The 12,623-nt window shown below is 34.7% G+C and overlaps 1 long non-coding RNA gene across 1 annotated transcript in view; it reads left to right on the top strand.

Annotated features, from left to right (window-relative positions):
• LOC111538123 overlaps positions 1 to 11,622 on the top strand; it is a 61,403-nt gene extending 49,781 nt beyond the window's left edge. The window contains exon 5 of the long non-coding RNA XR_002730222.1: positions 11,297 to 11,622. This is a non-coding gene — a long non-coding RNA (uncharacterized LOC111538123). The remainder of the gene's footprint in view (positions 1 to 11,296) is intronic.
• The last annotated feature ends 1,001 nt before the right edge of the window (positions 11,623 to 12,623 follow it).

The raw sequence follows: 12,623 nt of genomic DNA, 5'->3' as shown, positions 1-12,623 counted from the left end.
TAGGCCAAAATCTGTGAGCCAAGTCCAGTCTTGCCCCATGGGACCCCACTGAAAAGAAAGCCACTATGAACCCAGGCACCTGGCTAGCCTACCTGGGAAACCTGGCCGCAGACTTGGTCATGGTTTCCACCTGCTGGCCCATACAGAATCTCCAGATGGACTGATTGGTAAAGGGCTTTCTCTGGAAAACCAGTTTGGGAAGACTGGGAAGAGGTGACTACTACTTCAAATGTGTCCCTGATTAATATGAAACATACAAATGCACAAAACTCAGTGGTATAAGTAAAACACAGCCATATTTAAAACATGCTAGGACTGCAATGATGGTGTGTAAGGGTTAAAAGACAAAACTATTAGTAACAACTATAGCTAAAATAAATAGTTACGGGATCATATTTTAAAAATGATGTAATTCTGCCGTCAAAAACATAAAGTGTGTGTTGGGGGAAATAAAAGTGCAGAGTTATTGCATGAAATCAAAGTTAAATTGTTATCAGCTTGAAATATGCTGTTCCAAGATGGTCTATGTAAGCCTCATGATAACCACAAAGCAAAAATCTTTAGTAGAATCACCAAGATGAAAATAGAAAGGATTCAAAGCACACAACTGCAGAAAAGCATCAAAGCACAAAAGAAGACAGTGAGAGGAGGAAGAAAACAAAGTTTCTACATAACTACTAGCAAAAAACTAACAAAATGGCAATAAGTTATTATATATCAATAGTTACCTTGAACATAAATGGATTAAATTATCCAATACAAAGAGAAGTAATTAAACAGATAAAAAAGACCCAATTATAAGCTCCCTAAGAGAGACTAACCTCAGTTTTACACTAAAAGTGTATACATATACACTAAACATGAAGGGATGAAAAAATATATTTTACGCAAATGGAGATCAAAAGGGAGCAGAAGTGGCTAGACTTGCATTAGGCAAAATAGACTTTAAGTCAAAAAATGTAAAAAATCATTACAAAAAATTATGTAATGATAAAGGGGCCAATTCATCAAAGGATATAACAATTGTAAATATATGTGTGCCCAGTATTGGAGCATCTACATATATGAAATAAATACTAAAGAATCTGCAAGGAGAGATAGATTGCAATAAAGTAATAATAGAGGAATTTGGTCCTTCACTTTTAAAAATGAATAGATCGTTTCATACAGAAAATTAAGAAACCATTGGACTTGGACACTTTAGACCAAATGGATCTAACGGACAAATACAGAACATTCCATACAATCTCAACAGAATACACATTATTTTCGAGTGCATGCAAAACATCCTATAGGATAGATCCTGTGTTAGGGCACAAAACAAGCCTTTACAAATTTAAGATTAAAATCATATCAAGCATTTTTCCTCCAACAGTAACATCAATGTAGAAATAAATAACAGAAAGAATTTTAGAAAATTTACAAATATATGAAAATTAAATAAAATAGTTCTAAACAACCAATGGGTCAATGAAAAATTTTTAAAAACAATTTTCTTTAACTTTGAAACAAATGAAAATGGAAACACATCATACCAAAACTGATAGAATATAGCAAAAGCAGTTTTAAGAGGATAGTTTAAAGCAGTAAATGCCTACATTATAAAAGAAGAAAGATCTCAAATAAATAAACAACCTAACATTACATCACAAGGAACTAGAAATAGGACAAAGTAAGCCCAAAGTTACCAGAAGAAAAAAAGAATAAAAATTAAAACAGAAACAAATGAAATAAAAATGTAAAAAAAAAGACAAGATCCAAAAAATGAGAATTGTTTTTTGTAAAGATAAAATTGACAATGCCTTAGTTAGACTAATTAAGAAAAAAAAATGAGTGAAGACTCAAATGAATAAAAATACAAATGAAAGAGTGGTACATTACAAGTGACACTGCAGTTAAAAAAAATAAATAAAAGAAAAAAGGACCATCAGAAACTACTATAACAATTGTATGCCACAAAAGCAAATAACCTAGAAGAAATGGATGCAGTCCTAGAAACATACAACCTACCAAGACTGAACCATGAAAGAATAAAATATATAAACAAATTAATAATAAATAAGCAGATTTAATCAATCACCAAAAATTTCACAACAAAGAAAAACTCAAGGTCAGATGGCTTCACTGGTGAATTCTACCATTTTAGAAAGAATAAATGTCAATTCTTCTTAACCTATTCTAAGAAATTGGAGATGAGGGAATACTTCCAAACTCATTTCATGAAGCCAGCATTATCCTAATACCAAGCCAGGCCAGGATACCATAAGAAAAGAACATTGCAGGCCAATATCCCTGATGAATATAGATGCAAAAATCCTCAACAAAATACAACCATTCATCAATATCCTTGGGGTATTATTTCCAGGACCTCCCACAAATATCATAATCCATAGATGCTCAAGTCCCTGACATAAAACTGCATTTGCATATAAACATATGTATATCTTCCTGAATACTTTGTCAGCTGAAGCTTGTTTATAATATCTAATACAATGTAAATGCCATGTAAGTAGTTGTTATACTATATTGCTTAAGTAATAATGATGAGAAATGAAAGTCTGAACATGTTTAGTATAAATGCAATTTTTTTCCAACTTTTTTCATCTGTGGTTGGTTGAATCCATGGATGACAAACCCATGGATACAGATGGCCAACTGTTCTAGCAAACTGAACTCAATAGCACAATAAAAGGATCCCACAACATAATCAATGAGAATTATCCCTGGAATTCAAGGATGGTTCAGCATATATAAATTCATCATTATGATGTACCACATTAACAGAATGAAGGATAAAAATTATATAATGATCCCAACAGGTGGGAAGAAAGCATTTCACAAAAGTATTTTCAGCAAAGTATTTATAGAGAAAATATACCTCAATATAGTAAAAACCATATGTCCAAAGCCTACAGCTAACATCTTACTCAATGCTAAAAAGTTGAGTAATAAGGCCAGACACAGTGAGTCATGCCTGAAAACCCAGCACTTTCAGAGGCCAAGACAGGCAGATCACCTGAGGTCAGGAGTTTGAGACCAGCCTGGTCAACATAGTGAAACCCAGTCTCTACTAAAAATACAAAAATTAGCCAGGCAAGGTGGCAGGTGCCTGTAATTCCAGCTATTTGAGAGGCTGAAGCAGGAGAATCACTTGAACCCAGGAGGCAGAGGTTGCAGTGAGCCAAGGTTGTGTCATTGCACTCCAGCCTGGGTGACAGAGTGAGACTCCATCTCAAAAAAAAAAAAGATAAGAATGTCAACTCTTGCCACTTCTATTCAACATAGTACTGAAATACCTAGTCAGGGCAATTGTCAGGAAAAAAATTAAAACATCAACATTAAAATAAAAAATAAGTAAAATTATATCTGTTTGCAGGTGGCATCATCTTATACACAGAAAACTCTAAAAACTCCACAAGAACAAAACTTGTTAGAACTAAGAAATGAATTCAGGGAAGTTGTAAGATATAAAATCAACATAGAAAAATCAGTTGCCTTTCTATGCACTAACAACAAAGTATCTAAAAAAATTAAGAAAGCAATTCCATTTATAATGCATCAAGAAGAATAAAATACTTAGGAATAAATTTAAACAATGAGATTTAAGATTTGTACACTGAAAACTGTAAAACATTGGCTAAAGAGTTGAAGATATAAATATATGAAAAGATATCCTATAATAACGAATTAAAAGGATTAATATTGTCAAAATAGACATACTAACCAATGTACTCTACACAGCCAGTACAATCTCTATCAAAAGTCCAATGGCATTTTCCACAGAAATAGAAAACAAAAACAAAAAATTTGTATAAGACCACAAAAGCCCCAAACTAGCCAAAGCAGTCTTGAGAAAAAATAACAAAGCTAGCTAGAGACATCACACTTCTATATTTCAAATTGTATTACAAAGTTGTAATAATCAAAATTGTATGGTATTGACATGAAAACAGATACATAGACCAATGGAATAGAAATGCCTGTCCAGAAATAAACCTACACATAAACAGTCAATTAATCTTCAACAAAAGCACCAAAAAATGCTAAATGGATACATATAGTCCTCAATAAATGATGCTGGGAGAACTGGATATCTACATGTAAAAAAATGAAAATGGACTCTTATCTTACATCAGATACAGAAATTACCCTAAAATGGATTAAGGACTTAAATGTAAAACCTGAAACCACAAAACTCCTAGGAGAAAACATAGAGAAAAAGCTCCTTGACTTTGATGTTGACAACAAATTTTTTGGACATGAGGTCAAAAGCACAGGCAGTAAAAGCAAAAATAAATAAGAGAGATTATATCAAAATAAAAATCTTCTAAACATGAAATGAAACAATCAACAAAATCAAAAGGCAACCGACAAACTGAGAGAAAATATTTCCAATTTATATATCTAATAAAATTTTAACATATCCAAAAATATGTGAAGAAATCCTATATCTCAATAGCAAGAAAAAGTCTAAATAAAAAATGGACAAAGTACTAGAATAGATGTTTCTTCATAGAAGACATACAAATGGACAATAGGTTTATAAACAGGTTCTCAACAACATTAATCATCAGTTAAATGCAAATCAAAGTCCCTATGACATATCACCTCACATCTGTTGGAATGGCTAAGATTGAAAAAACAAAAGATAACAAGTGTTGGTGAGAATGTGGAGAAAAGGAAACCCTGGCACGCTGTTAGTGATAATTTTAATTGGCATAATCTTTACAGAAAACAGTACAAAGCCTTCTCAAAAAGTTATAAATGCAGTGTGGAAAAATTTTTTTAAGTTTTTTTAAAAAGAAAAAAAGTAAAAATAGAACTACTACACAATCCAGTGATCCCACTTCTGGGTATTTATCCAGAGGAATTGAAGTCAGAATCTCAAAGAGATACCAGTACTCCCATGTTCATTGCAGCATGTCACAAATAGTCAAGATATGAAAAAAACCTAAATGTTTATCAGTGGATCAATGGGTAAAGAAATGTAGTATATACACACAATGAAATATTATTCAGTCCCTAAAAGAAGGAAGTCTTTCCATTTGCAACCACATGGATGGACTTGAAGGATATTACTCTAAATGAAATAAATCAGATACAGAAAGACAAATACTGCATGATCTCACTTATATATGAAATCTAAAATATTCTTACTCTTAGAAGCAGAGAGTAGAATAGTGGTAACTAGGCTCCAGGGACATGAGGAAATGGAGAGATGGTGGTCAAGGAGTACAAAGTTTCAGTTACAGAGGCAATACTGTATTGTATACTTAAAATTTGCCAAGAAAGTAGATCTTATGTTAAGTGTTCTTACCAATGATAATAATAATGATTGTAATAAAGGGAGTAAGGGAAAACTTCGGGATGTGATGGCTAGGTCTATGGCCTTAATGATGGTGATGGTTTCACAGGTGTATACTTATCCCCAAATTTGAGCTGTATACATTAAATAGGTACAACTTTTTACATGACAATCATATCTCAATAAAGTATATCTTTTTAAGAGTTTATGTGATTAGCTTAAAGTGTTTTACCTGACCCTACTTCATCTAATGGCATGGCTTATTGGCCTGTAGAGTTCCACCCCTCTATAGCAAGCAGTTCCAAGAAATTAACAACTAGAATGATACCCTAACTGAGGTCCAACCTAATTAATTTAAAGAAGAGAAAAATGTAATTTTTAAAGAGCTTAAATAAGAGTAATCCTACATTGTGTTTACCTGGTTCAGTGTTCCACCTGAAAGAAAGGTTTATGAAACACCTCCCAAGATGCTTCAAGTCAAGGACGCCCATGAATTGACTATGCTGTAGCTCCTATCCCCATTTTGCACTCCTCTTTTCCATCATCCACTCTTCTCCAGATTCTCAATGTCCACAAACAAATAGAATTGTATAGCTAAAGCCGGGCGCCGTGGCTCACGCCTGTAATCCCAACACTTTGGGAGGCCAAGGCGGGCGGATCCCGAAGTCCGCCCTCGGGATTGAGACCATCCTGGCTAACACGGTGAAACCCCATCTCTATTAAAAATACAAAAAATCAGCCGGGCATGGTGGCAGGTGCCTGTACTCCCAGCTACGTGGGAGGCTGACGTAGGAGAATCTCTTGAACCCGGGAGACAGAGATTGTGGTGAGCCGGGATAGCGCCACTGCACTCCAGCTTGGGCGACGGAGCGAGACTCAGTCTTTAAAAAGAAAAAAAAAAAAAAATTGTATAGCTAAAACCTTATTTTATTTCTTTCTGCTTAGAATTCAGTTGCCACAGTTGACCTCACCCGGACATGAATTTCCCAAGCGTGTCATTCTGGGAGATATCTGTACACACACATTTCATAGTCAATCTACAAAAAATTTACTTAGTGCTGTGGTTTCTTAAGGCTACTGTAATAGCTTACCACAAAACAGATGACTTAAAGCAACAGGAATCTGTTGGCTCAGTTCTGGAGGATAGACACCTGAATCCAGGTTTTGGTGAGGCCATACTCTCTCCAAAGACTCTGGGGTAGAATCAGTTCCAAGCCTTTCTCCTGATTTCTGGTGTCCCTGGTAATCCAATTTTGCATGGTTTGTAGATGAGTTGCTCTACCGTTTGCCTCTGTCCTTACATGGTGTTCTGCCCTCATGTGTCTGTGTGTGGGTGTGTATTATCCTCTTCTTATAAGGACATCAGTCACGGTGCATTAAGAATTCCCCCTATGCCGGAATGATCAAATCTTAACTATTTACTTTTGCAAAACTCCTATTTCCAAATGTAGTCACATTCTCAGATTCTACCGCATTATTTTTTTTTTCTTTTTTTTTTTTTGTGGTGGTGATGGTGGTAGTGAGTGGGTGGGACACTATTTGAACCTGGTACACTTAGAATATAGAATCTTGTGGTCAAAAATAATCTCAGAGTTGAACAAGTCCCACTGCTGTCTTACTATTACTTTCATTTGTTCTCTCTTGAATAACTTTCATTAAAGTCATGATCACTTCCTTGAATATCTTTCATTAAAGGCGTGCTCACTTCCCTGAAAGGGTGTCAGGTCCAATTTTTAGAGAATAAACTCAAATATCCATCAATAGGAGTTTAGGTAAATAGTTTGAGCTATGATCATATAATGGGATGTTATTCAACTATCAAAAATTATGAAGACCCATAGTTATTGACATATAAAACTATCACAATGAATTGTTAAATAAAAGACTGGTTATAAACTAATATGAAACGAGCTAATTTTATTTATTTATTTATTTATTTTTTTTGAGACAAAGTCTTGCTCTGTCACCAGGCTAGAGTGCAGTGGCATAATCTCAGCTCACCACAACCTCTGCCTCCTGGGTTCAAGTGATTCCCTCGCCTCAGCCTCCCGAGTAGCTGGGATTACAGGCATGCGCCACCATGCCTAGCTAGTTTTTTGTGCTTTAGTAGTGACGGGGTTTCACCATGTTGACCAAGACTGTCTCGATCTCCTGACCTCATGATCCTCCCGCCTTGGCCTCCTGAAGTGCTGGGATTACAGGCGGGAGTCACTGCACCCAGCCAAGTTAATTTTATTTATTTAGAGATATAAGTACGTTATATTTGAAAAGATAAAAGGTGAGAAAGATTGAAGTTTATCTCTGGATATTGGGAGCGAAGATGATTTTTTTCTCCAAATTTTTCTGTAGTGTTTGATTTTTGTTTGTTAAACAATAGCCTGGGTGACAGAGGGAGACTCTATCTAAAAAAACAAAAAACAAAAAAAATGTTCAATTTGCTCCAAAAAAGGTATGCTTTTTAAATTTTTCTTTTTTTTTTTTTTTTTTTTTTGAGACAGAGTCTCACTCTGTCGCCCAGCCTGGAGTGCAGTGGCCGGATCTCAGCTCACTGCAAGCTCCGCCTCCCGGGTTTACGCCATTCTCCTGCCTCAGCCTCCCGAGTAGCTGGGACTACAGGCGCCCGCCACCTCGCCCAGCTAGTTTTTTGCATTTTTTAGTAGAGACGGGGTTTCACCGTGTTAGCCAGGATGGTCCCGATCTTCTGACCTCGTGATCCGCCCGTCTCGGCCTCCCAAAGTGCTGGGATTACAGGCTTGAGCCACCGCGCCCGGCCTAAAAATTTTTATTAGAAAGTTTTTTTTAATAACTTCCATTATACCTTTACTCAGTCTATGACTTCAGAGCATTGTGAGGTAGCATCTTTATCAGGCTTAAAAAATCCTCAATCAGATATTACTTTTAAAAAATAACACAATTTGTTTGTTTTATATTGTGCCATTCCTACGTTTACTGGTACACTTTAGCAAATGCAAGACCTTTAGCCTAGGAAAGAATAGAGGAAAACAGACAAGACTGTCAAAGGCCATTTCCTATAGCCCTGGATTGTATTATTCTTTTTAAGTCTTACCAATTTAAAAAGCAGTGTATCTCATAATATTTTGAGTTTTTGTTATTAGTAACATTAAATGTATTTTCTTACGTTGATTAATCCTATGAATTACCTATAGTCCATTTTTGTATTTTTTACCCATTTATCGAAATTATATACTTTCATAAAATAATCCTGACTTATATAAAATACATATATCTCAAAACCAGGATTATTGTATGTAATATATATATATTTTTATATCACAAGGCCAGGATTATTTCATGTAATAAATAAATAGTTCCTATAAATATGTTTATATATTTATATTATATTTATTGTATAATATATAATTTGCATTTAATTATATAATTATATGTCATATAATAAACATGTTCCTGGAGATTCCTTTTCCAGGCTGCGTGACCTAAAAATAATCAATATAACTAAAGCAGAATACCTATGCATAAGAGTCAGCAACCTTCACAGACTGAATCTTCATAAACACTAGGTCTAGATTTTGATCAAGGTAAGGTAAAACTAGTCTTTTTTTCTTTAATAATATATGTATAATTATATACATAATTGATTTTTAATACATATTATATATTTTATGTATATTATATAAAATAAATATATGTAATTATAGAAACTATATATTACATAGAATAATTATATATATATATGATTATATATATAATTTGAAGTTTCATCTTCCGGTATAATAACCTGTCAGTATTTTCTATTAGATTTCTGTTTTTCCTGTCCTGCTTATAAAAATTTTCTCCCTTTCCAACATTATGAATTGTATTTGTTTATATTCTCTTCCTAAATATCTTTACTTTGAAGTCACAATTAATAAGGTAAGAAAAGTTATGTTAAATCACACAAAGTTCGTTAGTGCCTCTGGTTTACTTTTCACACTCAGAGAATCATTTTATCAGAATTAATTTTATCATAGATAGTGAGTAGACAGTAACCAGTCCAAATTTAAAGGTCAGTAAGCATAGAAATTTGCTAGTCGAACAAACTCACAAGACACTGTGAGATCCTATTCACTACAATATTTTTAGCGACTTTCACAATTTTCCAGTTGTTCATTCTGGCAAGAATCCACCTTTAATATGACAGACTATTGAGAATATCTTTGATGAGATGTTGCTTTAGGGAGACTTGGTTTATTAGTATCATATTCATGTGAACCAGTTATATATGAGAGTTTGTATAAAATATTACTACCTACAGTAGAGCTAGAGCAAATGTCATTAGAATTACCATCATATGTACTAACAGATACCATTTTCTGAGTGATTGCTATGATCTAGGCACCATACTAAGAAATTTAAAAGAATTATCTCAATCCTTACACTAAATAAAAAGGAAGGAGTTATCATTAACTCCATTTTTCACAGAAAAGAAAAGGCATAGGGAGCTCATTCTGTCTATGGTTCAATAGCTGGCAAATAGCACAGTAAGAATCAAATATGCATTGGACAAAGCAACTTATGTACCTATTTTAGAATCTGAGATAGATGGTATATATGTAAATGATGATAGACCAAAATATAGATATCAATGGCCAATTATGAGCAAGGTTGATCCATTAGTGAGCACATAGGGTTTACACTTCCCTACTGAGAGTCAAATGGTTATAAGGTTACAGGAAATTACATTCTACAGTATAAACTAGAGAGGAAATTAGCATTTCAACGCTTATGTGTGTCTAGGAGGAAAATTGCTAGAACACATCTGCACCATACCGCACAAGCTGCTGACTGATATTCAAGTAAATGAACAAGTGTCATGGTCCTGGGAGGCTCCTCCCATACCACTATCCTAGCCAACCCATCCTCTTCTTTCAGCTTCTACAACCACCCCCCTCCACGTTTCCAACTCCCAGTCCAAGCTTCCTCACATTCATGAAGCCTTTAACATACACTACATCGAATTCCTATGGACTACTTCTTTTTACAATCGATTGCACATTGTTTTTACATTTTTTTCATGTATTAGATCTGTTGGTATAACTCTAATTTTGTAAAGCATTTACCCATATTTTTTTCTTTAAGACCTCAGGATATTCTAATAAAGTACAGATAGAGAAGTGATACTTTCATTTTATAGATTAGAAAATATTACATAAAAGTCCTTTCACAATGTGGTGACAATACGCTTCTCCAACCTCATATCCTAATACCAACCATGTTGATAAATAGTTCGAGACAACTTATCTGTACCATCCCTCTGTAATTGGTCTTACTGTGACAAAAATATTTTTCCCACCCTGACCTTCTAACTCTAAACCCTGATCCTTTTTTCATTAAAACGTAACATTTATTTAAACCTATGTTTTTACATGTGTAATTATTTTTATTTTATTTATTTATTTTTTTAGATGGATTCTTGCTCTGTCACCCAGGCTGGAGTCCAGTGGCACAATCTCAGCTCACTGCAACCTCTGCCTCCTGGGTTTAAGTGATTCTCCTGCCTCAGCCTCCCAAGTATCTGGGATTACAGGCACGTGCCACCACACCCCGCTAATTTTTGTGTTTTTCATAAAGACGGGTTTTCACCATGTTTGCCAGGCTGATCTTGAACTCCTGACTTCAGGGCATCCACTCACCTCTGCCTCCCGAAGTGCTGGGATTACAGGAGTGAGCCACCATGTCCGGCATATGTGTAATTATTTTAGCATCTTAAATACGTTGACAATTAACTTCAGGTAAAACACTGTGTCTCCATTCCTTTAATTTTAGCATAATTCAGTATCAAGGATAATAGTCAGCAAACAGTGTTCATACGTATGAAAATTCGGAAAGGTGTTTTAGTCAGTAGAGTAAGTTGGAATATTGCAAGTCAACTACTTTGAAGCAAAGCTCTCTTTTGAATTATTTTGCTATTAAAAAAAAATTGTATTGCTCTCTGGTTTCAACTCAGGCTAACACTGTCTGTTTGATCAGCAGAGTGTCAATCTGTTAGCTAGTCTACATAGAAAGACGGAGAATGGAGAGAGATGCCGATTATAAACACCAGTTCTGTGCTTTATGATCTTTGAACTCCAGAAGCTATTTCTAAAGAAGAGGATTCGCATCTGAGGCACAGGAGACTTCCATAAAGGAAAGCACATCTGCATAAACAGTTCATGTTCTCATTCAGCGTTCCTGCCTGAAGGTTTCATCAGTTCATTTTTCCTCTGATGTGATGCTTACTTCTATTGCTCTTTAACCACATTCTCTTTTTAAGTGTTTCCTTTCCCTTTCCCAAGGACATGCCATTTGGTAGACTTAGAGACTGCTTTGCAGGGAGAATCATTAAAAACCCATGCAACTATGCTTCTCCCACCCTTTTCTCTCTTTAAAAAAATTTATTAAAACTTCTTCTTAATTAGAATAGATCTGGATCTCTATTGTAGAAGATGCTTAAAGGCTACCTAAACATTCAAAAACCTAATTTCTTTTTAAATTTTCAGTAGAGCTTATTTCTGTCCTAGTGGTGACTAAATTTGAGAAGACAAAACGCAGTAGGCATAACACGAAATTTTCTATTAGCATACACTCTGCTGCTATGAACACATCACCTAATCCTATCCATTGCTTGTAACCAGGGTAAGAAGGTTCATTAGATAAGGAGTCTGACTGTCTTCCCTCTCTCTGGAAGAGCACAAATGATACGTTTTCTGAAGTGCAGAGAGAAATGAAGAAACAAACATGTTCCCGGAGATTCCTTTTCCAGGCCGAGTGACCTAAAACTAACAAATATAGTTAAAGCAGAATACCCATGCCTAAGAGTCAGCAACCTTCACAAACTGAATCTTCATAAACACCAAGTTTAGATTTTGACTACGATAAGGTAAAACTAGTTTTGTATTTTTTTTTTCTTTTTATTCACCTATGAGATCTGCTCTCAATGGCTGGAAACATGTATGCTGCTAAACATACACATTGCCATTTATCTTCAAGGTTTAAAAAGATTGATACTTAATTCATAGTCAAAGTATCCCTAGGCATGATGTCCCCTTACAATGCAGGAAATTTGGATACGTTGTGACGCAGAGGAACAAAGAAAGGCTTACAGAACAGTTTCTATAGCATTACACATGCATCTGCACTTTGACCTATACCTATCATGAAATAAAGTCAAGTAATAATCAATCGTTTAGTAATAGAATACTTTAAAGTGAGTTATTGCAAGTATAATCTGCACGGATAGACAAGTATTTTTCCTGGCAGTTATGACATTTTTTTTTTCAAAGAACTTCAAAATCCAGTTGAAGAAACCCCATATAAATCT

This window comes from Piliocolobus tephrosceles, chromosome 6 (assembly GCF_002776525.5).
Source record: "Piliocolobus tephrosceles isolate RC106 chromosome 6, ASM277652v3, whole genome shotgun sequence".
Taxonomy (NCBI): domain Eukaryota; kingdom Metazoa; phylum Chordata; class Mammalia; order Primates; family Cercopithecidae; genus Piliocolobus; species Piliocolobus tephrosceles.
Note: the sequence above shows the minus strand (reverse complement) of the source record. Positions and strands in the feature narration are given on the sequence as shown.